At 49.9% G+C, this 25794-nt stretch overlaps 1 long non-coding RNA gene across 2 annotated transcripts in view; it reads left to right on the top strand.

The window, feature by feature from the left end:
* LOC135056890 (uncharacterized) overlaps positions 1 to 25794 on the top strand; it is a 93244-nt gene that overhangs the window by 61683 nt on the left and 5767 nt on the right. The window contains exons 3-4 of one of the 2 annotated variants that reach the window (XR_010244093.1): positions 3188 to 3316; positions 18507 to 18543. This is a non-coding gene — a long non-coding RNA (uncharacterized LOC135056890). The remainder of the gene's footprint in view (positions 1 to 3187; positions 3317 to 18506; positions 18544 to 25794) is intronic. The other variant, XR_010244094.1, reaches the window with a different exon arrangement.

Consider the following 25794-nt stretch of genomic DNA (forward strand, 5'->3'; position numbering starts at 1 on the left):
ATCACAAGCAGTAATCACAGGTAACAGTCACAGGCAGTAATAACAGGTAGCAGTCACAGGCAGAAATTACAGGTATCAGTCACAGGCAGTAATCACAGGTAGCAGTCACAGCCAGTAATCACAGGTAGCAGTCACAAGCAGAAATTACAGGTAGCAGTCACAGGCAGTAATGACAGGTAGCAGTCACAGACATAAATTACAGGTAGCAGTCACGGGCAGTAATCACAGCTAGCAATCACAAGCAGTAATCACAGGTAACAGTCACAGGCAGAAATTACAGGTATCAGTCACAGGCAGTAATCACAGGTAGCAGTCACAGGCAGTAATCACAGATATCAGTCACAGGCAGTAATGACAGGTAGCAGTCACAAGCAGAAATCACAGATATCAGTCACAGGCAGTAATCACAGGTAGCAGTCACAGGCAGTAATGACAGGTAGCAATCACAAGCAGTCACAGGCAGTAATCACAGGTATCAGTCACAGGCAGTAATCACAGGTAGCAGTCACAGGCAGTAATTACAGATATCAGTCACAGGCAGTAATGACAGGTAGCAGTCACAAGCAGAAATTACAGGTATCAGTCACAAGCAGTAATCACAGGTAGCAGTCACAAGCAGAAATGACAGGTATCAGTCACAGGTAGCAGTCACAGGCAGTAATTACAGATATCAGTCACAGGCAGTAATGACATGTAGCAATCACAGGCAGTAATGACAGGTAGCAATCACAGGCAGTGGTCTTGGGCATCAGTCACAACTCACAAGCAGTCATAGGAAAGCAACTTCAGGCAGCAATCACAGGTAGCAGTCACAAGCAGCTGTCTCAGGAAGCAGGCTGTTAGAAGCTGCCATGCGGCTTTTCTCAGTAACAAGTTCTAGTTGGTGGAAGGCAACCTGGACATTGCGTCTGCAAGGCCCGACGGTCCTCGCTAGTTGCTGAGCAACCGGGACGCCTGACAACGACTGCATCTCTGGTTGCCTAGCATATCCGGAAGTCGACTACGTGCTGCAATACAGCTGCAGAGAATTACTAATTACTGTGGGCTGTCTGTTTCTGCAGTTACTCTATCTGTTATAAGGCAGCCAGTCCACCTGACTCTTGCCGGTTATAGCTTCTACTTTGTGTGAAAGTCATTGGTCTCTGTCCCAGGTTCCTGTGAATACTCTGCCCCTCCAGGTAATTGCTTGTCAAGTTCCTGTGGATACTCTGCCTGTTTGTACCTTACCTGTCTGTCATGTATGCACGTTGCCACTCCTGCCTCCCTTCCTTGCCGGGTTAACTACCCCTCTGTTCCTGTTTCCAGCTTGCCAGCAGACACTGTTCACACTGTTCTGTGCATACTGTTCACAGTGTAGCTACATCTTCTACACTGTGCCTGCATACCGACTCACAGTGTCACTCACTATAGCTGTAAGCGAGCTCTGAATCTGATGGTTAACCCTTCAAGCTCCAGTACTGTTTTACCCTGTTGTATATTGCTCTAGCCAATACTGTTCAGTCTCCAGCCATATGGGTAAGCCCCTACTGCTGAGGTTTAAGTCCCGGTGGCATCCTAAGTACTGGGTGCATTTAATACTAAAGGAATAACGGGCAGCTTGTATAGGCAAAAAACCCTCTAGGGGTCTTACACAATCAGCTGGAGGTCCATAACACAGTCACAGGAGGCAGTTGTAAGCAAGCAGTCTCAGGCAGCAAACACAGGCAGTTCCAGGCAGCAGTCTCAGAAAGCAGTCGCAGGACGCAGTTGTACGCAAGCAGTCTCAGGCAGAAAACACAGGCAGTTCCATGCAGCAGTCTCAAAAAGCAGTCACAGGAGGCAGTCATACGCAAGCAGTCTCAGGCAGGAAATATAGGTAGCAGTCATAGGCAGTAATCAGGCACAGGCAGAAATCGCAGGAAGAAGTCACAGGCAGCAGAAAAGCTGCAGGCAACCGTCTCGGGTATCAGTCGTAGGCAGCAGAGCAGACTTGGGTAGCAGTCTCAGGCAGTAATCATAGGCAGCAGATCAATCTCAGGTATCAGTCACAGGCAGCTGTCTCAGGTATCAGCCACAGGCAGCAGTCACAGGCAGCAGTCTCGGGTATCAGTCACAGGCAGCTGTCTCAGGTATCAGCCACAGGCAGCTGTCTCAGGTATCAGTCACAGGCAGCTGTCTCAGGTATCAGTCACAGGCAGCAGTCTCAGGTATCAGCCACAGGCAGCAGTCTCAGGTATCAGCCACAGGCAGCAGCCTCGGGTATCAGTCACAGGCAGCAGTCTCGGGTGTCCGTTACAGGCAGCAGTCTCAGGTATCAGTCACAGGCAGCAGTCTCGGGTATCCGTTACAGGCAGCAGTCTCAGGTATCATCCACAGGCAGCAAGTTTTGTAAGTGGAAACATGTAGGGCTTTAAGTGTTTCTGTTTGTTTGTTTTTATCTCATTAGTAGCTTTAAAAAGGATAAATGTGGTAACATTTGTCCTTTATTATATTTACATCTATAAATACAAATCTTTACCAAAGTTTGTGCTGGAACATTATTGCATAAGTAAAGATACTAATTAATATTAAATGTGCATTCTGAGTATGGGTGTTATACTGCCTTTGTGTTATATACAGAGTTCTGTGCGAGATGGGTGTTAAATAATACAGTGACAGGACTGAAATAAGCGTGGTTTACAAGGAAAAGTGCTAAAAGTATACTCTATAAAAGGGTCGCCCGGCATCTTTTAAATGTACTAATCCAAAAGTACAGCACATGTTCTAAAAGGGTACAGAGGGGTTCCCAGTCAGTCCTCTTCTTCCTTCACATATCAGACTTGTACATCTGCAAAGCATGTCCAGAACTTACTACCGCCCATTGTACAGCCAATTCCTGTGTTTATGAATGCTGCTGATTTACATCTTTATTCTACTAAATATATGGCTGCAAAATTCAGCATTTATACACAGATTGTATACACAGGGATAAAACACATTAGTTTCTCACTACTCACCCTGCATAATGGAATTTGTTGTTTTTGTTTTTAGTTATTTTTTCTTTGTTTATCCATTTATTTGCTATATTTCTATCAGCACAAATCAGGCCTCACTGTTTTTATTGTTGTTATTTTAATGTGTTGCTACTAAATGTAAGGCCTAAAGGGGGGTACACACTAGGCGATTTCTGCCTAAAAAATAAACATTGTTATCGTGTTTTTTTTTTTAGCCTGAAATCATCCAGTGTGTATGGTGGTGATACTGGAGAACGATGCGCACTCCCGCATGTCATTCAGCGTTCACCAATATTGAGCTGACATGCAGCTCAACCCGTCGGGAAACAGCAGCTACAGTACAGGTATTTAACTCTTTCATTTTCCAAGTTCTATTTTCTTACATCATAGAATCAAAACATAAATGAAATTCATATGGATCCACCCAGCCTATAATCCGGCCCTGTTGCCTGTACTTGTGTAGGCATGACTACGGAATATCTGCTATGCAAAAACAAGAGAGATAGGCCTTGCTACCAGTGTGTGAAAACAAGAGAGATAGGCTCCGCTACCAGTGTGCGATAATGAGCGAGATAGGCTCCGCTACCAGTGTGTGATAACGAGCGAGATAGGTTCCGCTACCAGTGTGTGAAAACAGGAGAGAGAGGCTCCGCTACCAGTGTGCGATAATGAGCGAGATAGGCTCCGCTACGAGTGTATGAAAACAAGAGAGATAGGCTCCGCTACCAGTGTGTGATAACCAGCGAGATAGGCTCCGCTACCAGTGTGTGAAAACAGGAGAGAGAGGCTCCGCTACCAGTGTGCGATAATGAGCGAGATAGGCTCCGCTACGAGTGTATGAAAACAAGAGAGATAGGCTCCGCTACCAGTGTGTGATAACCAGCGAGATAGGCTCCACTACCAGTGTGTGAAAACAAGAGAGATAGGCTCTGCTACCAGTGTGTGAAAACAAGAGAGAGAGGCTCCGCTACCAGTGTGCGATAATGAGCGAGATAGGCTCCGCTACCAGTGTGATAATGAGCGAGATAGGCTCCGCTACCAGTGTGTGAAAACAAGAGAGATAGGCTCCGCTACCAGTGTGCGATAATGATAGAGATAGGCTCCGCTACCAGTGTGCGATAATGATAGAGATAGGCTCCGCTACCAGTGTGCGATAATGAGAGAGATAGGCTCCGCTACCAGTGTGCGATAATGATAGAGATAGGCTCCGCTACCAGTGTGTGAAAACAAGAGAGATAGGCTCCGCTACCAGTGTGTGAAAACCAGAGAGATAGGCTCCGCTACCAGTGTGCGATAATGATAGAGATAGGCTCCGCTACCAGTGTGTGAAAACAAGAGAGATAGGCTCCGCTACCAGTGTGCGATAATGAGCGAGATAGGCTCCGCTACCAGTGTGCGATAATGAGCGAGATAGGTTCCGCTACCAGTGTGCGATAATGAGCGAGATAGGCTCCGCTACCAGTGTATGATAACGAGCGAGATAGGCTCCGCTACCAGTGTGTGAAAACAGGAGAGAGAGGCTCAGGAGAGAGAGGCTCCGCTACCAGTGTGTGAAAACAGGAGAGAGAGGCTCCGCTACCAGTGTGCGATAATGAGCGAGATAGGCTCCGCTACCAGTGTGTGATAACCAGCGAGATAGGCTCCGCTACCAGTTGTGATAATGAGCGAGATGGGCTCCGCTACCAGTGTGTGAAAACAAGAGAGATAGGCTCCGCTACCAGTTGTGATAATGAGCAAGATAGGCTCTGCTACCAGTGTGCAATAATGAGAGAGATAGGCTCCGCTACCAGTGTGTGAAAACAAGAGAGATAGGCTCCGCTACCAGTGTGCAATAATGATAGAGATAGGCTCCGCTACCAGTGTGTGAAAACAAGAGAGATAGGCTCCGCTACCAGTGTGTGAAAACAAGAGAGATAGGCTCCGCTACCAGTGTGTGAAAACAAGAGAGAGAGGCTCCGCTACCAGTGTGCGATAATGATAGAGATAGGCTCCGCTACCAGTGTGTGAAAACAGGAGAGATAGGCTCCGCTACCAGTGTGTGAAATTACTAATTACTGTGGGCGCCGCTACCAGTGTGTGATAATGAGCGAGATAGGCTCCGCTACCAGTGTGTGAAAACAAGAGAGAAAGGCTCCGCTACCAGTGTGCGATAATGATAGAGATAGGCTCCGCTACCAGTGTGTGATAATGATAGAGATAGGCTCCGCTACCAGTGTGTGAAAACAAGAGAGATAGGCTCCGCTACCAGTGTGTGAAAACAAGAGAGATAGGCTCCGCTACCAGTGTGCGATAATGATAGAGATAGGCTCCGCTACCAGTGTGTGATAATGATAGAGATAGGCTCCGCTACCAGTGTGTGAAAACAAGAGAGATAGGCTCCGCTACCAGTGTGTGAAAACAAGAGAGATAGGCTCCGCTACCAGTGTGCGATAATGATAGAGATAGGCTCCGCTACCAGTGTGTGAAAACAAGAGAGATAGGCTCCGCTACCAGTGTGTGATAATGATAGAGATAGGCTCCGCTACCAGTGTGTGAAAACAAGAGAGATAGGCTCCGCTACCAGTGTGTGAAAACAAGAGAGATAGGCTCCGCTACCAGTGTGCGATAATGATAGAGATAGGCTCCGCTACCAGTGTGTGATAATGATAGAGATAGGCTCCGCTACCAGTGTGTGAAAACAAGAGAGATAGGCTCCGCTACCAGTGTGTGAAAACAAGAGAGATAGGCTCCGCTACCAGTGTGCGATAATGATAGAGATAGGCTCCGCTACCAGTGTGTGAAAACAAGAGAGATAGGCTCCGCTACCAGTGTGCGATAATGATAGAGATAGGCTCCGCTACCAGTGTGTGATTATGAGCGAGATAGGCTCCGCTACCAGTGTGTGAAAACAAGAGATAGGCTCCGCTACCAGTGTGTGATAATGATAGAGATAGGCTCCGCTACCAGTGTGCGATAATGAGAGAGATAGGCTACGCTACCAGTGTGTGATAATGATAGAGATAGGCTCCGCTACCAGTGTGCGCTAATGAGCGAGATAGGCTCCGCTACCAGTGTGCGCTAATGAGCGAGATAGGCTCCGCTACCAGTGTGTGAAAATAAGAGAGATAGGCTCCGCTACCAGTGTGTGAAAACAAGAGAGATAGGCTCCGCTACCAGTGTGCGCTAATGATCGAGATAGGCTCCGCTACCAGTGTGTGAAAACAGGAGAGAGAGGCTCCGCTACCAGTGTGCGATAATGAGCGAGATAGGCTCCGCTACCAGTGTGTGAAAACAAGAGAGATAGGCTCCGCTACCAGTGTGTGAAAACAGGAGAGAGAGGCTCCGCTACCAGTGTGCGATAATGAGCGAGATAGGCTCTGCTACCAGTGTGTGAAAACAAGAGAGATAGGCTCCGCTACCAATGTGTGAAAACAAAAGAGATAGGCTCCGCTACCTGTGTGTGAAAACAAAAGAGATAGGCTCCGCTACCAGTGTGCGATAATGAGCGAGATAGGCTCCGCTACAGTGTGCGATAATGAGCGAGATAGGCTCCGCTACCAGTGTGCGATAACCAGCGAGAAAGGCTCCGCTACCATAGTGCGATAACCAGCGAGATAGGCTCCGCCACCATAGTACGATAGCCAGCGAGATAGGCTCCTCTACCAGTGTGCGATAATGAGCGAGATAGGCTCCTCTACCAGTGTGCGATAATGAGCGAGATAGGCTCCGCTACCAGTGTGCAATAATGAGCGAGATAGGCTCCGCTACCAGTGTGTGAAAACAAGAGAGTTAGGCTCTACTACCAGTGTGCGATAATGAGCGAGATAGGCTCCACTACCAGTGTGCGATAATGAGCGAGATAGGCTCCGCTACCAGTGTGTGAAAACAAGAGAGATAGGCTCCGCTACCAGTGTGCGCTAATGATCGAGATAGGCTCCGCTACCAGTGTGTGAAAACAGGAGAGAGAGGCTCCGCTACCAGTGTGCGATAATGAGCGAGATAGGCTCCGCTACCAGTGTGTGAAAACAGGAGAGAGAGGCTCCGCTACCAGTGTGCGATAACCAGCGAGAAAGGCTCCGCTACCATAGTGCGATAACCAGCGAGATAGGCTCCGCTACCATAGTACGATAGCCAGCGAGATAGGCTCCTCTACCAGTGTGCGATAATGAGCGAGATAGGCTCCGCTACCAGTGTGCAATAATGAGCGAGATAGGCTCCGCTACCAGTGTGTGAAAACAAGAGAGTTAGGCTCTACTACCAGTGTGCGATAATGAGCGAGATAGGCTCCGCTACCAGTGTGTGAAAACAAGAGAGATAGGCTCCGCTACCAGTGTGTGAAAATAAGAGAGATAGGCTCCGCTACTAGTGTGCGCTAATGAGCGAGATAGGCTCCGCTACCAGTGTGCGCTAATGAGCGAGATAGGCTCCGCTACCAGTGTGTGGAAAACAAGATCGATAGGCTCCGCTACCAGTGTGTGAAAAGAAGAGAGATAGGCTCCGCTACCAGTGTGTGAAAACAGGAGAGAGAAGCTCCGCTACCAGTGTGCGATAATGAGCGAGATAGGCTCCGCTACCAGTGTGCGCTAATGAGCAAGACAGGCTCCGCTACCAGTGTGTGAAAACAGGAGAGATAGGTTCCGCTACCAGTGTGCGATAATGAGCGAGATAGGCTCCGCTACCAGTGTGTGAAAACAGGAAAGCGAGGCTCCGCTACCAGTGTGCGATAATGAGCGAGATAGGCTCCGCTACCAGTGTGTGAAAACCAGAGAGATAGGTTCCGCTACCAGTATGCGATAATGAGCGAGATAGGCTCCACTACCAGTGTGTGATAATGAGTGAGATAGGCTCTGCTACCAGTGTGTGAAAACAGGAGAGAGAGGCTCCGCTACCAGTGTGCGATAATGAGCGAGATAGGCTCCGCTACCAGTGTGTGAAAACAGGAAAGCGAGGCTCCGCTACCAGTGTGCGATAATGAGCGAGATAGGCTCCGTTACCAGTGTGTGAAAACAAGAGAGATAGGCTCCGCTACCAGTGTGCGATAATGAGCGAGATAGGCTCCGCTATCAGTGTGCGATAATGAGCGAGATAGGCTCCGCTACCAGTGTGTGATAACTAGTGAGAAAGGCTCCGCTACCAGTGTGTGATAACTAGTGAGAAAGGCTCCGCTACCAGTGTGTGATAATGAGCGAGATAGGCTCCGCTACCAGTGTGTGATAATGAGCGAGATAGGCTCCGCTACCAGTGTGCGATAATGAGCGAGATAGGCTCTGCTACCAGTGTGTGATAATGAGCGAGATAGGCTCTGCTACCAGTGTGTGATAATGAGCGAGATAGGCTCTGCTACCAGTGTGCGATAATGAGCGAGATAGGCTCCGCTACCAGTGTGCGATAATGAGCGAGATAGGCTCCGCTACCAGTGTGTGATAATGAGCGAGATAGGCTCTGCTACCAGTGTGTGATAATGAGCGAGATAGGCTCTGCTAGCAGATGTACACTCCACTCTGCACTGGTCCCCTATGACTGTACACCGCTGGGCTCTAAGTACTGTAGCTATTGATGTGACCTGTAATGCCGGCACTGAGGTTTATCAGGTGTATGTTACAGTTATTATCTAGCTGCTTCTAGAAGTTAATAGATAGAATCTGATTGGTTGCTATCAGCAACATCACCAGTTCTAAAAAAACTCCCACCTTATTGAATTTACCCCATTGAGATTTCATGATGTGAAATAAAGAATTTAGGAGGTTATTCAGAGGTACTTGTAGTGTTTGCTAAAATACCAAAAACTGCGACCACTAAAATTGCATGCTGTGGGGGCCTCTCAGTACAGGGCTAGGCCGACCAGCATATGTGGCGCTGCCCAGTGATGCGACGCATCGCAAAGACCTCATATAGAGGTTGAAATCTGCCTACACAGCCGTAGGCAGACGCACTGCCGCCATGTTTCCGATCCCAGGAATTGCAGGCATCATCATCGGGCCGCCGTGAATATGGCCATGACCCACTTGCGTTTCCTGCTCCACTCACCCCTAAACGGCCCGTTGCTGCCCTGGATGCCTGCCACCTGTCAATCATGATACAATCGCATCTAGACAGCTCACGCACGTGCACTGTGGCCGCTGCACATGTGCAGATGCCCAGAAATCACCTGTTTTTGATTTTCGGACATCTGCGTCTACCTCTGAATATCCCCCTTAGTGTGAAAAAAGCTGGAGGGTCCATAATGCTTGTCACAGTGTAACAGTCTCCCGCTAGCTCGTCTTCAGGAGTACAGAGCGGCTACTTTGCTCTCTATTACAGGCCAGTGTGTACTGAGTCATCGGGGAAACACACCTCAGTACTATCTTTGAGAAGGATGGAAATGTACTAAAATGCCCTGTCACGGCATGCTATATGTAGTATAATATTGGTGGTCATTCCGAGTTGTTCGCTTGCTAGCAGTTTTTAGCATCCGTGCAAACGCTATGCCGCCGCCCACAGAGGAGTGTATTTTAGCTTAGCAGAAGTGCGAACGAAAGGATCGCAGAGCGGCAGCAAATTTTTTTGTGCAGTTTTAGAGTAGCTCGAAACCTACTCAGCGCTTGCGATGACTTCAGACTGTTCAGTTCCTGTTTTGACGTCACAAACACGCCTTGCGTTCGCCCAGCCACGCCTGCGTTTTTCCTGGCACGCCTGCGTTTTATCAAACACTCCCTGAAAACGGTCAGTTGACACCCAGAAACGCCCACTTCATGTCAATCACTCTGCGGCCAGCAGTGCGACTGAAAAGCTTCGCTAGACCCTGTGTGAAAATAAGAATCTACTCACCGGTAATTCTATTTCTCGTAGTCCGTAGTGGATGCTGGGACTCCGTAAGGACCATGGGGATTAGCGGCTCCGCAGGAGACTGGGCACAACTATAAAGAAAGCTTTTAGACTACTGGTGTGCACTGGCTCCTCCCACTAAGACCCTCCTCCAGACTTCAGTTAGGATACTGTGCCCGGAAGAGCTGACACAATAAGGGAGGATTTTGAAGACTCATACCAGCCACACCAATCACACCGTATAACTCGTGATACAATACCCAGTTAACAGTATGACAACAACTGAGCCTCTCAACAGATGGCTCAACAATAACCCTTTAGTTAAGCAATAACTATATACAAGTATTGCAGACAATCCGCACTTGGGATGGGCGCCCAGCATCCACTACGGACTACGAGAAATAGAATTACCGGTGAGTAAATTCTTATTTTCTCTAACGTCCTAAGTGGATGCTGGGACTCCGTAAGGACCATGGGGATTATACCAAAGCTCCCAAACGGGCGGGAGAGTGCGGATGACTCACCGAATGGGCAAACTCTAGGTCCTCCTCAGCCAGGGTGTCAAACTTATAGAATTTAGCAAACGTGTTTGACCCCGACCAAGTAGCTGCTCGGCAAAGTTGAAGAGCCGAGACCCCTCGGGCAGCCGCCCAAGAAGAGCCCACCTTCCTCGTGGAATGGGCTTTTACTGATTTAGGATGCGGCAGTCCAGCCGCAGAATGTGCAAGCTGAATCGTACTACAGATCCAGTGAGCAATAGTCTGCTTTGAAGCAGGTGCACCCAACTTGTTGGGCGCATACAGGATAAAGAGCGAGTCAGTCTTTCTGACTCCAGCTGTCCTGGAAACATAGATTTTTAGGGCCCTGACTACATCCAACAACTTGGAAGCCTCCAAGTCATTTGTAGCCGCAGGCACCACGATAGGTTGGTTCAGATGAAAAGCTGATACCACTTTGGGGAGAAACTGGGGACGAGTCCTCAATTCTGCCCTATCCATATGGAAAATCAGATAAGGGCTTTTACATGACAAAGCCGCCAATTCTGATACACGCCTGGCCGAAGCCAAGGCCAACAACATGACCACTTTCCACGTGAGATATTTCAAATCCACGGTTTTCAGTGGCTCAAACCAATGTGACTTTAGGAAATCCAACACCACGTTGAGATCCCAAGGTGCCACTGGAGGCACAAAAGGGGGCTGAATATGCAGCACTCCCTTAACAAAAGTCTGAACTTCAGGTAGTGAAGCCAGTTCTCTCTGGAAGAAAATCGATAGAGCCGAAATCTGGACCTTAATGGAACCCAATTTAAGGCCCATAGTCACCCCTGACTGTAGGAAGTGCAGGAAACGGCCCAGCTGAAATTCCTCTGTTGGGGCCTTCCTGGCCTCACACCACGCAACATATTTTTGCCATATGCGGTGAGAATGGTTTGCGGTTACTTCTTTCCTAGCTTTAATCAGCGTAGGAATGACTTCCTCCGGAATGCCCTTTTCCTTCAGGATCCGGTGTTCAACCGCCATGCCATCAAACGCAGCCACGGTAAGTCTTGGAACAGACAGGGCCCCTGCTGCAGCAGGTCTTGTCTGAGCGGTAGAGGCCATGGGTCCTCTGACATCATTTCTTGAAGTTCCGGGTACCAAGCCCTTCTTGGCCAATCCGGAACAATGAGTATAGTTCTTACTCCTCTTCTCCTTATTATCCTCAGTACCTTTGGTATGAGAGGAAGAGGAGGGAACACATAAACCGATCGGTACACCCACAGTGTTACTAGAGCGTCCACAGCTATCGCCTGCGGGTCTCTCGACCTGGCGCAATATTTTTCTAGCTTTTTGTTTAGGCGGGACCTGTGGCTTTTTCCAACGGTTTACAATCATTTGAAAGACTTCTGGATGAAGTCCCCACTCTCCCGGGTGGAGGTCGTGCCTGCTGAGGAAGTCTGCTTCCCAGTTGTCCACTCCCGGAATGAACACTGCTGACAGTGCTAACACGTGATTTTCCGCCCATCGGAGAATCCTTGTGGCTTCTGCCATTGCCGTCCTGCTTCTCGTGCCGCCCTGTCGATTTACATGGGCGACCGCCGTGATGTTGTCTGACTGGATCAGTACCGGCTGGTTTTGAAGCAGGGGTTTTGCCTGACTTAGGGCATTGTAAATGGCCCTCAGTTCCAGAATATTTATGTGCAGGGAAGTCTCCTGACTTGACCATAGTCCTTGGAAGTTTCTTCCCTGTGTGACTGCTCCCCAGCCTCGAAGGCTGGCATCCGTGGTCACCAGGACCCAGTCCTGTATGCCGAATCTGCGGCCCTCTTGAAGATGAGCACTCTGCAGCCACCACAGCAGAGACACCCTTGTCCTCGGAGACAGGGTTATCAGACGATGCATCTGAAGATGCGATCCGGACCACTTGTCCAACAGGTCCCACTGAAATGTTCTTGCATGAAACCTGCCGAATGGAATCGCTTCGTAGGAAGCTACCATTTTTCCCAGGATCCGCGTGCAGTGATGCACCGACACCTGTTTTGGCTTTAGGAGGCCTCTGACTAGAGATGACAGCTCCTTGGCCCTTCTCCTCCGGGAGAAACACTTTTCTCTGTTCTGTGTCCAGAACCATCCCTAGGAACAGCAGACGTGTCGTAGGGACCAGCTGTGACTTTGGAATGTTTAGAATCCAGCCGTGCTGTTGTAGCACTTCCCGAGATAGTGCTACCCCGACCAACAACTGCTCTCTGGACCTCGCCTTTATCAGGAGATCGTCCAAGTACGGGATAATTAAAACTCCCTTCTTTCGAAGGAGTATCATCATTTCGGCCATTACCTTGGTAAAGACCCTCGGAGCCGTGGATAGACCGAACGGCAACGTCTGGAATTGGTAATGACAATCCTGTACCACAAATCTGAGGTACTCCTGGTGAGGATGGTAAATGGGGACATGCAGGTAAGCAGCCTTGATGTCCAGTGATACCATGTAATCCCCCTCGTCCAGGCTTGCAATAACCGCCCTGAGCGATTCCATCTTGAACTTGAATTTTTTTATATATGTGTTCAAGGATTTCAAATTTAAAATGGGTCTCACCGAACCTTCCGGTTTCGGTACCACAAACATTGTGGAATAGTAACCCCTTCCTTGTTGAAGTAGGGGCACCTTTACTATCACTTGTTGTGAATACAGCTTGTGAATTGCCTGTAACACTGCCTCCCTGCCTGAGGGAGTGGTTGGCAAGGCAGATTTGAGGAAACGGCGGGGGGGAGACGTACCCCTGAGATACTACTTGAAGGATCCAGGGATCCACCCGTGAGCGAGCCCACTGATTGCTGAAATATTTGAGACGGGCCCCCACCGTACCTGGCTCCGCCTGTGAAGCCCCAGCGTCATGCTGTGGACTTAGAGGAAGCGGGGGAGGACTTTTGCTCCTGGGAACTGGCTGTATGCTGCAGCTTCTTTCCCCTACCTCTGCCTCTGGGCAGAAAGGACGCGCCTTTAACCCGCTTGCCCCTATTGGGCCGAAAGGACTGTACCTGATAATACGGTGCGTTCTTTGGTTGTGAGGGAACATGGGGTAAAAATGTAGACTTCCCAGCTGTTGCTGTGGAAACGAGGTCCGAGAGACCATCCTCGAACAACTCCTCACCCTTATAAGGCAGAACTTCCATGTGTCGTTTGGAATCTGCATCTCCTGTCCACTGCCGAGTCCATAACCCTCTCCTGGCAGAAATGGACATTGCACTAATTTTGGATGCCAGCCGGCAAATATCCCTCTGTGCATCCCTCATGTATAAAAGTGCGTCTTTTATATGCTCTACGTTTAGCAATATAGTGTCCCTGTCTAGGGTATCTATATTTTCTGACAGGGAATCTGACCACGCAGCAGCAGCACTGCACATCCAGGCTGAAGCAATAGCCGGTCTCAGTATAACACCTGTGTGTGTATATATAGATTTCAGGATAGCCTCCTGCTTTCTATCAGCAGATTCCTTCAGGGCGGCCGTATCCGGAGACGGTAGTGCCACCTTCTTTGACAAGCGTGTGAGCGCTTTATCCACCCTAGGGGATGTTTCCCAGCGTGACCTATCCTCTGGCGGGATAGTAACCTCTTAGAAATTACCAGCTTTTTATCAGGGGAAGCCCACGCTTCTTCACACACTTCATTTAACTCTTCAGATGGAGGAAAGGCTACTGGTAGTTTTTTTTCTCCAAACATAATACCCTTTTTTGTGGTACCGGGTGTAACATCAGAAATGTGCAACACATTTTTCATTGCCTCAATCATGTAACGTGTGGCCCTACTGGAAGTTACATTAGTCTCATCGTCGTCGACACTGGAGTCAGTATCCGTGTCGACATCTGTGTCTGCCATCTGAGGTAGCGGGCGTTTTAGAGCCCCTGGTGGCTTTTGAGACGCCTGGGCAGGCACAGGCTGAGAAGCCGGCTGTCCCACAATAGGTATGTCGTCAAACCTTTTATGCAAGGAGTCGACACTGTCGCGTAAGTCCTTCCACAGCACCATCCACTCAGGTGTCGACCCCGCAGGGGTTGACATCACGTTTACAGGCATTTGCTCCGCCTCCACATAAGCCTCCTCATCAAACATGTCGACACAGCCGTACCGACACACCGCAAACACACAGGGAATGCTCTGACAGAGGACAGGACCCCACAAAGCCCTTTGGGGAGACAGAGAGAGAGTATGCCAGCACACACCAGAGCGCTATATAACACAGGGATCCCACTATAAATGAGTGTTTTCCCTTATAGCTGCTTTTTTATATATATCATATATATATTATCTATACTGCGCCTAAATTTAGTGCCCCCCCTCTCTTTTTTACCCTTCTGTAGTGTTCAGACTGCAGGGGAGAGCCAGGGAGCTTCCTTCCAGCGGAACTGTGAGGGAAAAATGGCGCCAGTGTGCTGAGGGAGAAGCCCCGCCCCTTTTTCGGCTGACTTTCTCCCGCTTTTTCTGGAATACTGGCAGGGGTAATTTTACATCTATATAGCCTCTAGGACTATATATGATGTAGATTTGCCAGCCAAGGTGTCATATATTGCCCTCAGGGCGCCCCCCCCAGCGCCCTGCACCCATCAGTGACCGGAGTGTGAGGTGTACATGAGGAGCAATGGCGCACAGCTGCAGTGCTGTGCGCTACCTTGGTGAAGACCGAAGTCTTCTGCCGCCGATTTTCCGGACCTCTTCTTGCTTCTGGCTCTGTAAGGGGGACGGCGGCGCGGCTCCGGGAACGAACACCAAGGTCGGGTCCTGCGGTCGATCCCTCTGGAGCTAATGGTGTCCAGTAGCCTAAGAAGCCCAAACTATCTCCAGTCAGGTAGGTTCACTTCTTCTCCCCTTAGTCCCTCGCTGCAGTGAGTCTGTTGCCAGCAGATCTCACTGTAAAATAAAAAACCTAAATATACTTTCTTTCTAGGAGCTCAGGAGAGCCCCTAGTGTGCATCCAGCTCAGCCGGGAACAAGAATCTAACTGAGGTCTGGAGGAGGGTCTTAGTGGGAGGAGCCAGTGCACACCAGGTAGTCCTAAAGCTTTCTTTAGTTGTGCCCAGTCTCCTGTGGAGCCGCTAATCCCCATGGTCCTTACGGAGTCCCAGCATCCACTTAGGACGTTAGAGAAACTACATTGGTCGTTGTAACAGTACGACGCACGTGCGCATTGCGCTGCATACGCATGCGTAGAAGTGCCATTTTTTTGCCTCATCGCTGCACAGCGAACGAAAGCAGCTAGCGAACAACTCGGAATGACCCCCATTGTCCTTAGTGCAGGTATTGTATTAACGTGCTGAGCTGTAGGGAATATTGAGTCACCATGCATATGTGCACAGGGCCGTACAAACTGTAAATTACAATTAAACCTGCCCCAATTTTGGAATCCTTCTCCCTCATCCCCTTTCACTTACCTTAGTCACACAGCAGTGGCCAGAAGGGAATTCTCTTGTCGGAGGGTGCGTCGCCTGATCCTCACCCAGGCTCAGATGCAGTAGGAGAGCCGGAGTCGTGTGAAGCAGCTGCTTTCAGCCACTGATTCGCTGGTAGCGCCGCGCAGAGTGATGATGTCACCGCGTAGTGCCCTTTCAACCCATCAGTGACTGAGAGCAAATGTACAGTGCACTAGGAAAATATTCACAGCGCTTCACTTTTTCCACATTTTGTTATGTTACAGCCTTATTACAAAATGGAATAAATTCATTTTTCCCTTCAAAATTCTACACACAATGGGGGTCATTGCGAGTTGATCGCACGCTGCCAATTTTCGCTGCGCTGCAATCAGGTCTCTACTGTACATGCGTATGCACAACAATGCGCACACGCGTTATACAGGTACAATACGGATCGTTGCTGAGCGATGGATTTAACGAAGAATCCATACGCACAGCCGATAGCAAGAAGACTGACAGGAAGAGGGCGTTTATGGGTGTCAACTGACCGTTTTCTGGGAGTGGTAGGGAAAACGCAGGCGTTTCCAGGCGTTTGGAGGGCGGGTGTGTGACGTCATTTCCGGCACCAAAAAGACTGAAGTGATCGCAAGGGCTGAGTAAGTTCAGACCTACTCTGAAACTGCACAAAATGTTTTTGTAGAGCTCGGCTGCACAAGTGTTCGCACACTTGCAAAGCGAAAATACACTCCCCCGTGGGCGGCGACTATGCGTTTGCACGGCTGCTAAAAACAGCTAGCGAGCTATCAACTCGGAATGACCCCCAATACCCCATAATAAAAATGTGAAAAAAGTTTTGAGATTTTTGAAAATTTATTAAAAATCAAAAACTAAGAAATCACATGTGCATAAGTATTCACAGCCTTTGCGTAATACTTTATTGATGCACCTTTGGCAGCAATTACAGCCTCAAGTCTTTTTGAATATGATGCCACAAGCTTGGCACACCTATCTTTGGGCAGTTTCGCCCATTTCTCTTTGCAGCACCTCTCAAGCTCCAACAGGTTGGATGGGAAGCGTCGGTGCACAGACATTTTCAGATCTCTCCAGGGATGTTCAAGCGGATTCAAGTCTGGGCACTGGCTGGGCCACTCAAGGACATTCACAGAGTTGTCCTGAAGCCACTCCTTTGATATCTTGGCTGTGTGCTTAGGGTCATTGTCCTGCTGAAAGATTAACCTTCGCCCCAGTCTGAGGTCAAGAGCGCTCTGGAGCAGGTTTTCATCCAGGATGTCTCTGTACATTGCTGCATTCATCTTTCCCTCTATCATGACTAGTCTCCCAGTTCCTGCCGCTGAAAAACATCCCCACAGCATGATGCTGCCACCACCATGCTTCACTGTAGGGATGGTATTGGCCTGGTGATGAGCGGTGCCTGGTTTCCTCCAACCATGAAGCCTGGCATTCACGCCAAAGAGTTCAATCTTTGTCTCATCAGACCAGAGAATTTTGTTTTTCATGGTCTGTGAGTCCTTCAGGTGCTTTTTGGCAAACTCCAGGCGGGCTGCCATGTGCTTTTTACTAAGGAGTGGCTTCCGTCTGGCCACTCTACCATACAGGCCTGATTGGTGGATTGCTTCAGAGATGGTTGTCCTTCTGAAAGGTTCTCTCTACTCAGAGGAATGCTGCAGCTCTGACAGAGTGACCATTTGGGTTCTTAGTCACCTCCAAGACTAGGATCCTTCTCTCCCAATCGCAAAGTTTAGACGGCCGGCCAGCTCCAGGAAGAGTCCTGGTGGTTCCGAACTTCTCCATTTACGGATGATGGAGGCCACTGTGTTCATTGAGACCTTCAAAGCAGCAGATATTTTTCTGTACCCTTCCCCAGATTTGTGCCTCGAGACAATCCTGTCTCGGAGGTCTACACACAATTCCTTTGACTTCATGCTTGGTTTGTGCTCAGACATGCACTGTCAAGTGTGGGACCTTATATAGACAGGTGTGTGCCTTTCCAAATCATGTCCAATCAACTGAGTTTACCACAGGTGGACTCCAATTAAGCTGTAGGAACATCTCAAGGATGATCAGTGGAAACAGGATGCATGCACCTGAGCTCAATTTTGAGCTTCATGGCAAAGGCTGTGAATACTTATGTACACGTGATTTCTTATACATTTGCAAAAGTCTGAAACCCCCGCAAACACACACTTTTTTTTCATGTTGTCATTATGGAGTATTGGTGGTCATTCCGAGTTGTTCGCTCGGTAATTTTTTTCGCATCGCAGCGATTTTCCGCTTAGTGCGCATGCGCAATGTCCGCTGTGCGACTGCGCCAAGTAAATTTGCTATGTAGTTAGGAATTTTACTCACGGCTTTTTCATCGTTCTGGTGATCGTAGTGTGATTGACAGGAAGTGGGTGTTACTGGGCGGAAACTGGCCGTTTTATGGGTGTGTGCGGAAAAGCGCTACCGTTTCTGGTAAAAACGCGGGAGTGGCTGGAGAAACGGAGGAGTGTCTGGGCGAACGCTGGGTGTGTTTGTGACGTCAAACCAGGAACGACAAGCACTGAACTGATCGCAGATGCAGAGTAAGTCTGGAGCTACTCAGAAACTGCTAAGAGAGGTGTATTCGCAATATTGCGAATACGTCGTTCGCAATTTTAAGATGCTAAGATTCACTCCCAGTAGGCGGCGGCTTAGCGTGAGTAAATCTGCTAAAAACAGCTTGCGAGCGAACAACTCGGAATGAGGGCCATTGTGTGTAGAATTTTGAGGAATAAGGCTGTAACATAACAAAATGTGGAAAAAGTGATGCGCTGTGAATACTTTTCGGATGCACTGTATCATGGGGCTACATCTATTCTACAGGCAGCTGGGAGAGCCTGAGAGGACCGGAACAGAGATGGTAAGTATTATCCCACTGCCCCCTGCCCAATCCATAGTGTGTTTTAATTTCAGTAATACCCGGTATTTAATTATTATAATCCTGGGTATTTTTGGGACTCAAAAACGTGCAGGATCCCGGGATCGGTTTGTTTAATTAAAATCTAGTGCAGTCTTGAAAACTATATGTGTAATCTGATTGGCTGGTATTGACAGTACTTCTACTTTATTAATATATCCCTAGTGAGACCTGATACCACAAGACTGTACAGAAATACTACAGTATTAGGGGGTTATCCAATTACAGCCGATCCATTTTCAGGCGGGGGTGGAAACGGGCGTATATTGCAATTAATGACGATGGTCATTATCGCGGTATCCTATTACAGGCCATTCTCATCGGCCAAAAACAGACCTGCGATCGTACAAAAACACATGGGATCGGGGATAAGTCCCCAATCCCATGTGTTATTGTGGCTGTGTCATCCGCGATAAGTGTCGGCATTGGGGGGTCATTGATACAATTACCCGCGGTCACTGACCACGAGTAATTGGATATCTCCCTTAGTAGTCTTCCTGTATCTGTCCAGCTTCCTACAGACCATGGAAGACGGTCTTGCACCAGTTGTGACCTTACTGTACCCAGCCATAGCGTCTCATCTCCATCCATGGTGTTGCGCGTGTGTTTCCCTAATGTTACTGGTCTCTAGCAGGGATGCGCAGTCAGGGGAGGCAGTGCCTCCCCTGTCATAATGATTAAAATAATAAAAAGAAGGGGGCGTGGCCTAGCTAGCAAGCCGAGAGGAGGTGAACTGTATGTGCTCCTGAAGGTTTTTGCCCTGAACCAGCTACAAAGAGCACCATACAGGCCACAACACATCCCTAACAGAGTGCATCCGCTTTCTAAACCATCGAGCACCGGAGGGAGTCGGTTGCGGAGCCGGGGAGTCCTTGTCAGGGCTCCTGCAGGTTGCGGCCTTCCCCTCCACTAGAAGCCGGGGTCTGTAGTACGTCCCCCCATCCCACCGGAAACGAGGCCGATCTAGACGACTGCCCGGGGAAAACAGGAGGACGAGCCCACACGCCGGACCACCGAGAAGCCGGGACCCCGTCCAGTGACCCTGCGTCAGCCGGCGGGTCCGAGCGCGACTGGCGGCGGAGACGGCCACGAACGGTGAGTGCCGGTGTACGCCAGAACAGCATCGGGGTCCTTATCTCCCCGCGGCCCTTACCTCTGCAGACCCACTTGCTGCAGCCGCGGACCCCGGAGCCCCCGCGAGACGCGGCCTATCAGCGGGCTTCGGATCAGGGCTCCCGTGAGACGCGGCCTGGCGGCGGGCATTAGATCGGGGCCTAGATTGCGGGGTCAGACCTGCGGGAGCCGTGATCGGACCTGTCAGTCGACTACACACCCCACTGTTGATCGCCTCTACTCCCCTCCGCTACATTGCGCACATAACAGGGCCGCACGGCAAGAGTGCGGGAGGCCCGGCGGCCATCTTGACTACGGCGCATACCATAATTGGAGGCCCCGCTGAACTCCAGGGGCTACGGGCCCGAGCTCACAGTACACCACAGTACCCCCGCCTAGACCTCCGTGCCCACACCCTTGACACTGCTGCACACAGCACCTAATTGTGGGGGGGGAAGCACTATGCTGGGTAGTTAGCTTCTTCTGCTGCAACCTACCTTAACAAGGCTAAATTGAGCTCCCACGGGCTAGTGCTGCATCTGTGGGACACCCTTCCAGACGGGCCCGTTTACGGCTCACTGCGGGGGCCCTCCCTTCAGAGGTTTCCAACGCTTTCGCAGGCCGGGAGAATACACCCACTACGTTGGGGCCTGATATACCTAAACTTCAGAGCGCACCCGTCTGGATCTTCCTGATCATCGTCTGTGAAGTGCCTATCATGTGATCTCGTTTCGTAATGCACCCGATCCCGTGTGTGTCTCTAATGCTATAGGAGCTACTCCGCCCAGGTGTTGACTACCAGCTTATCTCACGTCTTTCTGCCACCATGCCAAAAGGGGGGAAGAAATCGAACGCCCACAACCTGGTGGGCTACTTTAAGAACTCTGCCCCATCATCCGCTAGGAAAACTTCCTCGCCCCCTCCTGCCTCGGGGACGTCGGATCGAGATTCGGATGAAGACTCTTCCTCCACTCCCGCTACAAAAGCGGATGTCGCCCTTCTCCTGTCCGAAATGCGCAATATTAAAAAATCAATCCGCGCGGAGGTACAAGAGGCTATCTCAGGTCTGAAAACCGATGTGGACGGCCTGGGCTCCAGGGTAGATGCTATCGAACGGAAACAAGAGGAGCTTATCGCTTTCCAACAAGAATCAGAACAGGAGATAGCACAAATGCGTACAGACGTTATGCTACTAGCGGACAAACAAGAAGATTTGGACAACAGAGGGCGTCGGAACAATCTCAGAGTCCGTAACGTCCCCGAGGCGGTAGAACAAAATCACCTCACGGATTATCTACTCCGCCTCTTCCGCTCCCTTGCTCCCTCCATCCCGGATGACATGCTACTCCTTGACAGGGCACACAGAGCTCTACGTCCCAGATCCCAAGATGCTAAGACACCGAGAGATGTAATCCTGCGCTTTCATTACTTTGTGGTCAAAGACCAAGTTTACGCCAAAACCCGGAGGTCCTCGACTATCCCTTTTGAAGGCTCTGATCTCGCGATCTTCCAAGACCTGTCGCCAGTCACATTAAATAGAAGGAGGGAGTTAAAGGACATAACCAAAACCCTGAGAGACAACAACATCAGATATAGGTGGGGCTTCCCGTTTGCCCTCCAAGTCAAGGCAGATGGCAAATTCCTCTCCGCCAGATCCCCCGACGAGGCCCTTCAGCTTCTCAACCGACTGAACATCTCTGGCCCCCAGACCGCTCCTCAAAACTCTCTACCAGTCAACACCTCCCCTTCCCTCACAGCTCCATCCTCAAGTTGGACCAACGTCGGAACTACTCCTCATGCCTCTCTAGATACATGATCCAACATTAATGGTTCTCACCACAAGGACTTGTCAATTGCGTTAGCCTTCTAACGGTCCTTAGAGTATTACTTAAGAGTCATGCTGAGATGCCAGTATGGTATGGAGCCCTCGGGTTGGTTACTGTTTACCGTTTAAGGCCTTACTAAATCTATTGTGTGGGGGTCGGGTCGGGCCCTCGGGGCCGGGGTTCTACGCGGGTGACCGTGTGGGCGCCGGTCCCGGGTGGCCCGACTGATTCGGGCCCCCTCTGTCGATTTTTACCAAGTTTTGCTGTTACTATAGTTGTTATGGGATCACCATGCCAAGTTTTACCCTTGACTCCATTGCCTCTGCTCCCCTCCCTCCCCCCCCCCCCCTCCCTCTTCCCCCCCCCCCTGTAGCTCCCTTAGCTTACTAATTGCAATGTGCTTATTTTAACCGAGTTTGTTCACACACGGGACCCGGTCCCCTCTCTGGGCTGCTAGGTCCACCTACCCCCCACTCGACCCCAAGGGTCGACGTCGGACGACCTAGACCTACGGGTCTATTTCCTCCTTGGGTCCGACCAGCGAGAATGGATTTGATATGTCTTCCAGTTACTGATACTAATTTTTGTTTGTTCCCCATCTGTTCTCCTTCTCCTTCTCCCTATCTTTTTCTGTCCTTCTCCTCCTCTCTTTCCCCAATCTCTTTCAGGGTTCCGCGGGTGCGCCGCCGCGTGAAGAGAGCTCCGCTCCTGTACCATGGTTCTTAGAATAATTACCCTGAACACGAAAGGCTTAAACAGCCCACGTAAGCGATCTCTGTTATTTCAGTCCCTTAAACAACTGAGAGGCGACATTATATTTCTACAGGAGACCCACTTTACTGGTAAGTCACACCCAGAACTTAGGTCAAAATCCTTCCCAAACACTTTCCATGCTTGCGACCCCATACGTAAGAAGAAGGGGGTATCAATACTCTTTGCTAGACATCTGGATTTCATCCCCTCTGAAATACTGCGGGACCCGGAAGGTAGATATCTGCTCTTAGTGGGGCTGTTAAATGGGTCCCCCTACACTTTCCTGAATATTTATGCCCCAAATCAATTTCAGGCCCCTTTCTTCCATTCCCTAAATAATCTCATAGCCCTGCACAGACGGGGTAACGTGGTATTGGGGGGGGACTTTAATGTGGCTCTGGACAGTGCCCTAGATAGATCGAAACCCCTGCCCAGATCTATGCGCTCCTCTCACACGCGTAATGCAGCTGCTCTGAACCTTCTATTATCACATCACCTTCTTTTCGACGCATGGAGAGTGAAGGAACCGAATGCTAAGGACTACACATACTACTCCCCCATATACGATGTTTACACTAGACTGGACATGATTTTTCTGAGCTCAGAACCCGCTCAATGTATCCTTGACACCTCCATTCACCCTAGCACTTGGTCGGATCACGGCCCGGTCACCGTGGATGTTCCAGGCCCGCATCCTCCAGCCCGCCACCATGTGTGGAGGTTAAACGACAGACTCCTTCTTAACCCCCAAACGAAAGCCCATCTAGCCACCGAAATCTCCCATTACTTTGAGACAAACATATCTCCGTCGGTTCCCCCGATGTTATTATGGGACGCCCACAAGGCGGTAATACGAGGTTGCCTGATCAGCGCCTCGTCTTACAATAAAAAGGCCAGATCCAGACGCATCCGAGAGCTCTCGGATCTGGTTACCTCCCTCTCACTGGCACATAAACAGTCAGGTTCAGAAGCAGACCTTTCCTCCTTGTCCGCGGCCAGAGGTGAACTGAATATGTTACTGACGGCTAAGGTGGAAACTAGCTTAAAATGGCTCAATCAATCCTTCTATGAAAAAGGGGATAAGGCGGATCGGCTTTTAGCCTCTAGGCTTCGGGCTAAACTCGCAAGGAACAATGTAATGTCGATCCAGTCATCCTCGGGTGAGAAAACAAACGACCCCAAACACATCACTGACGCCTTTTCCCGCTTCTACGAGAAGTTGTATAATGCCCATGGGGCCACTCAATCAAGCCCAGACTTTCTTGGGGCCATTCGCACCTTCCTGGCGCAATGCCACCTACCTACTATGAGTTCTTCGGTTTCCGCCGAACTGAACTCAAAGATATCCGACGAAGAGATTGCCACCGTTGTCAAATCTCTAAAACTTAACAAGGCCCCTGGACCAGATGGCTTCACAGCCGCCTATTACAAATCTTTTCTCCCACAACTGACGCCCCACCTCACGACCCTCTTCAATGCTATCTTACAGGGAGCCTCGTTTTCCAAATCGGCTCTGGAGGCCAAGATCATAGTAATTCCCAAAGATGGCAAAGACGCATCCAACTGTGCGAACTACAGACCTATCTCGCTACTTAACACGGACATCAAGATATACGCAAAAATCCTAGCCCTCCGACTGAATAATATCTTACCCCACCTGGTCCATAATGACCAGGTGGGTTTTATCCCCGGTCGCCAAGCTCGAGACAACACGAGACGAGTTGTTACTCTGGCTCACCACATCAACCTAACACGTACTCCTGCTCTCTTGCTCTCTCTGGACGCGGAGAAAGCATTTGACAGGATAGGGTGGCCCTTTATGTTCGAAACTCTTGCTCACTTTGGTTTTCAGGGGGAATTTCTTGCAGGGATTCAGGCCCTGTACACGAACCCTTCCGCCAGGGTTTCTGTGAATGGGGTGCAGTCAGACCCTTTGGACATCTCCAACGGCACCAGACAGGGCTGCCCACTCTCGCCTCTGATCTTTGCCTTAGTGATAGAGCCACTGGCAGCCCGCATACGGGCCTCGCCCGATATTGGGGGACTGGAGGTGGGGGACTCTGTCTACAAGATCTCTTTGTTCGCAGATGACGTCCTTCTATCGCTCTCGTCACCGCACACTTCTCTGCCGAACCTGTTTAAACTCCTGTCGGAATACGGACGTGTCTCGGGTTACAAGGTTAACTGGTCCAAGACGGAAGCTCTCCCCTTCCACATTCCCCCTTCCCGACTCTCCCACATGCAAAACAACTTTAAATTTTCCTGGTGCACCTCTAAGATCCGATACCTAGGGATCTTTATTACAAGCCGCTATGGAGACTTATATAAAGAAAACTTCTCACCATTGCTTAAAAACCTTAAGGCCGACCTCCATAAATGGCAATCTTTGATCATTTCCTGGTTGGGCCGAATTGTTGCTCTTAAGATGAATATCATACCTCGTCTCCTTTATCTGTTTCAGACTCTACCGGTGAAAGTCCCGGATGCGGTCTTAACACAAATACACTCATGGTTGCTCCGCTTTGTATGGAGAAATAAGACCCCTAGAATAGGTTTCTCTACCCTACGCAAACCAGTGCAGGACGGGGGCAGAGGTTTCCCAGATATCCGTCTTTACTATTTGGCTACCCACCTCAGTCAGGCGGTGGCCTGGTTTGCCCCTACACAGTCCTTACGGTGGCTTCAGCTGGAAACGGCGCTTAGTCACACCACATCTCTGTCTTCTCTACTCTTAACTCCTCCTAGAGCAAGACCTCCCCATTTACAACTGCACCCTGTGTTGGAATTCACTTGCCAGGCTTGGGACTACTGCACGCGCCGTTATCACCTGCGGTCATCCCCCTCGGCGCTTACCCCCCTGTGGGACAACCCTTCTTTCGTCCCGGGTCAGTCATTGACCCGTTCGCGCCCATGGGCGGATCACAACATCCGATTTGTCCAAGACGTGCTATCCAGGGGTACCAGTGCACCTTTACCGGAGATCATGGCAAAATACGACTTCCCAGATGCGAACCCTTTCACCTATCTCCAGGTGAGACACTTTGTCGCTTCTTTATTGTATTCGTCCCCATTCCAACCTCTCTCTACTTTGGAATCCCACTGCTACCACAAACCACTAGCCCGAGGAATCATCTCCCTACTGTATTCCCTTCTCCAGACATCGGGCCTATTCCCTTCTCCAGACATGGCGACCCCGGCTTTTATACTCCAGTGGGAACGGGACTTAGGCCCGATGCCGACTGACTATGACTGGTCGGACGTTTTCACTGCGGCCGCGAAGTCCTCTATCTCAACCCTAGTAAAGGAAAACGCATATAAAATCTTATATAGGTGGTACTTTGTCCCCTCTAGACTCCACAAAATGTTTCCCTCCTCTTCACCCATGTGCTGGAGAGGATGCGGCGGACAGGGCTCTTTCCTTCACATATGGTGGACATGCCCTAAAATCTCCCTATTCTGGGACTCAGTCGCACACCTGATGAGTGGTGTGCTCCAGTCTCGG

This window comes from Pseudophryne corroboree, chromosome 3, assembly GCF_028390025.1.
Source record: "Pseudophryne corroboree isolate aPseCor3 chromosome 3, aPseCor3.hap2, whole genome shotgun sequence".
Lineage (NCBI taxonomy): Eukaryota > Metazoa > Chordata > Amphibia > Anura > Myobatrachidae > Pseudophryne > Pseudophryne corroboree.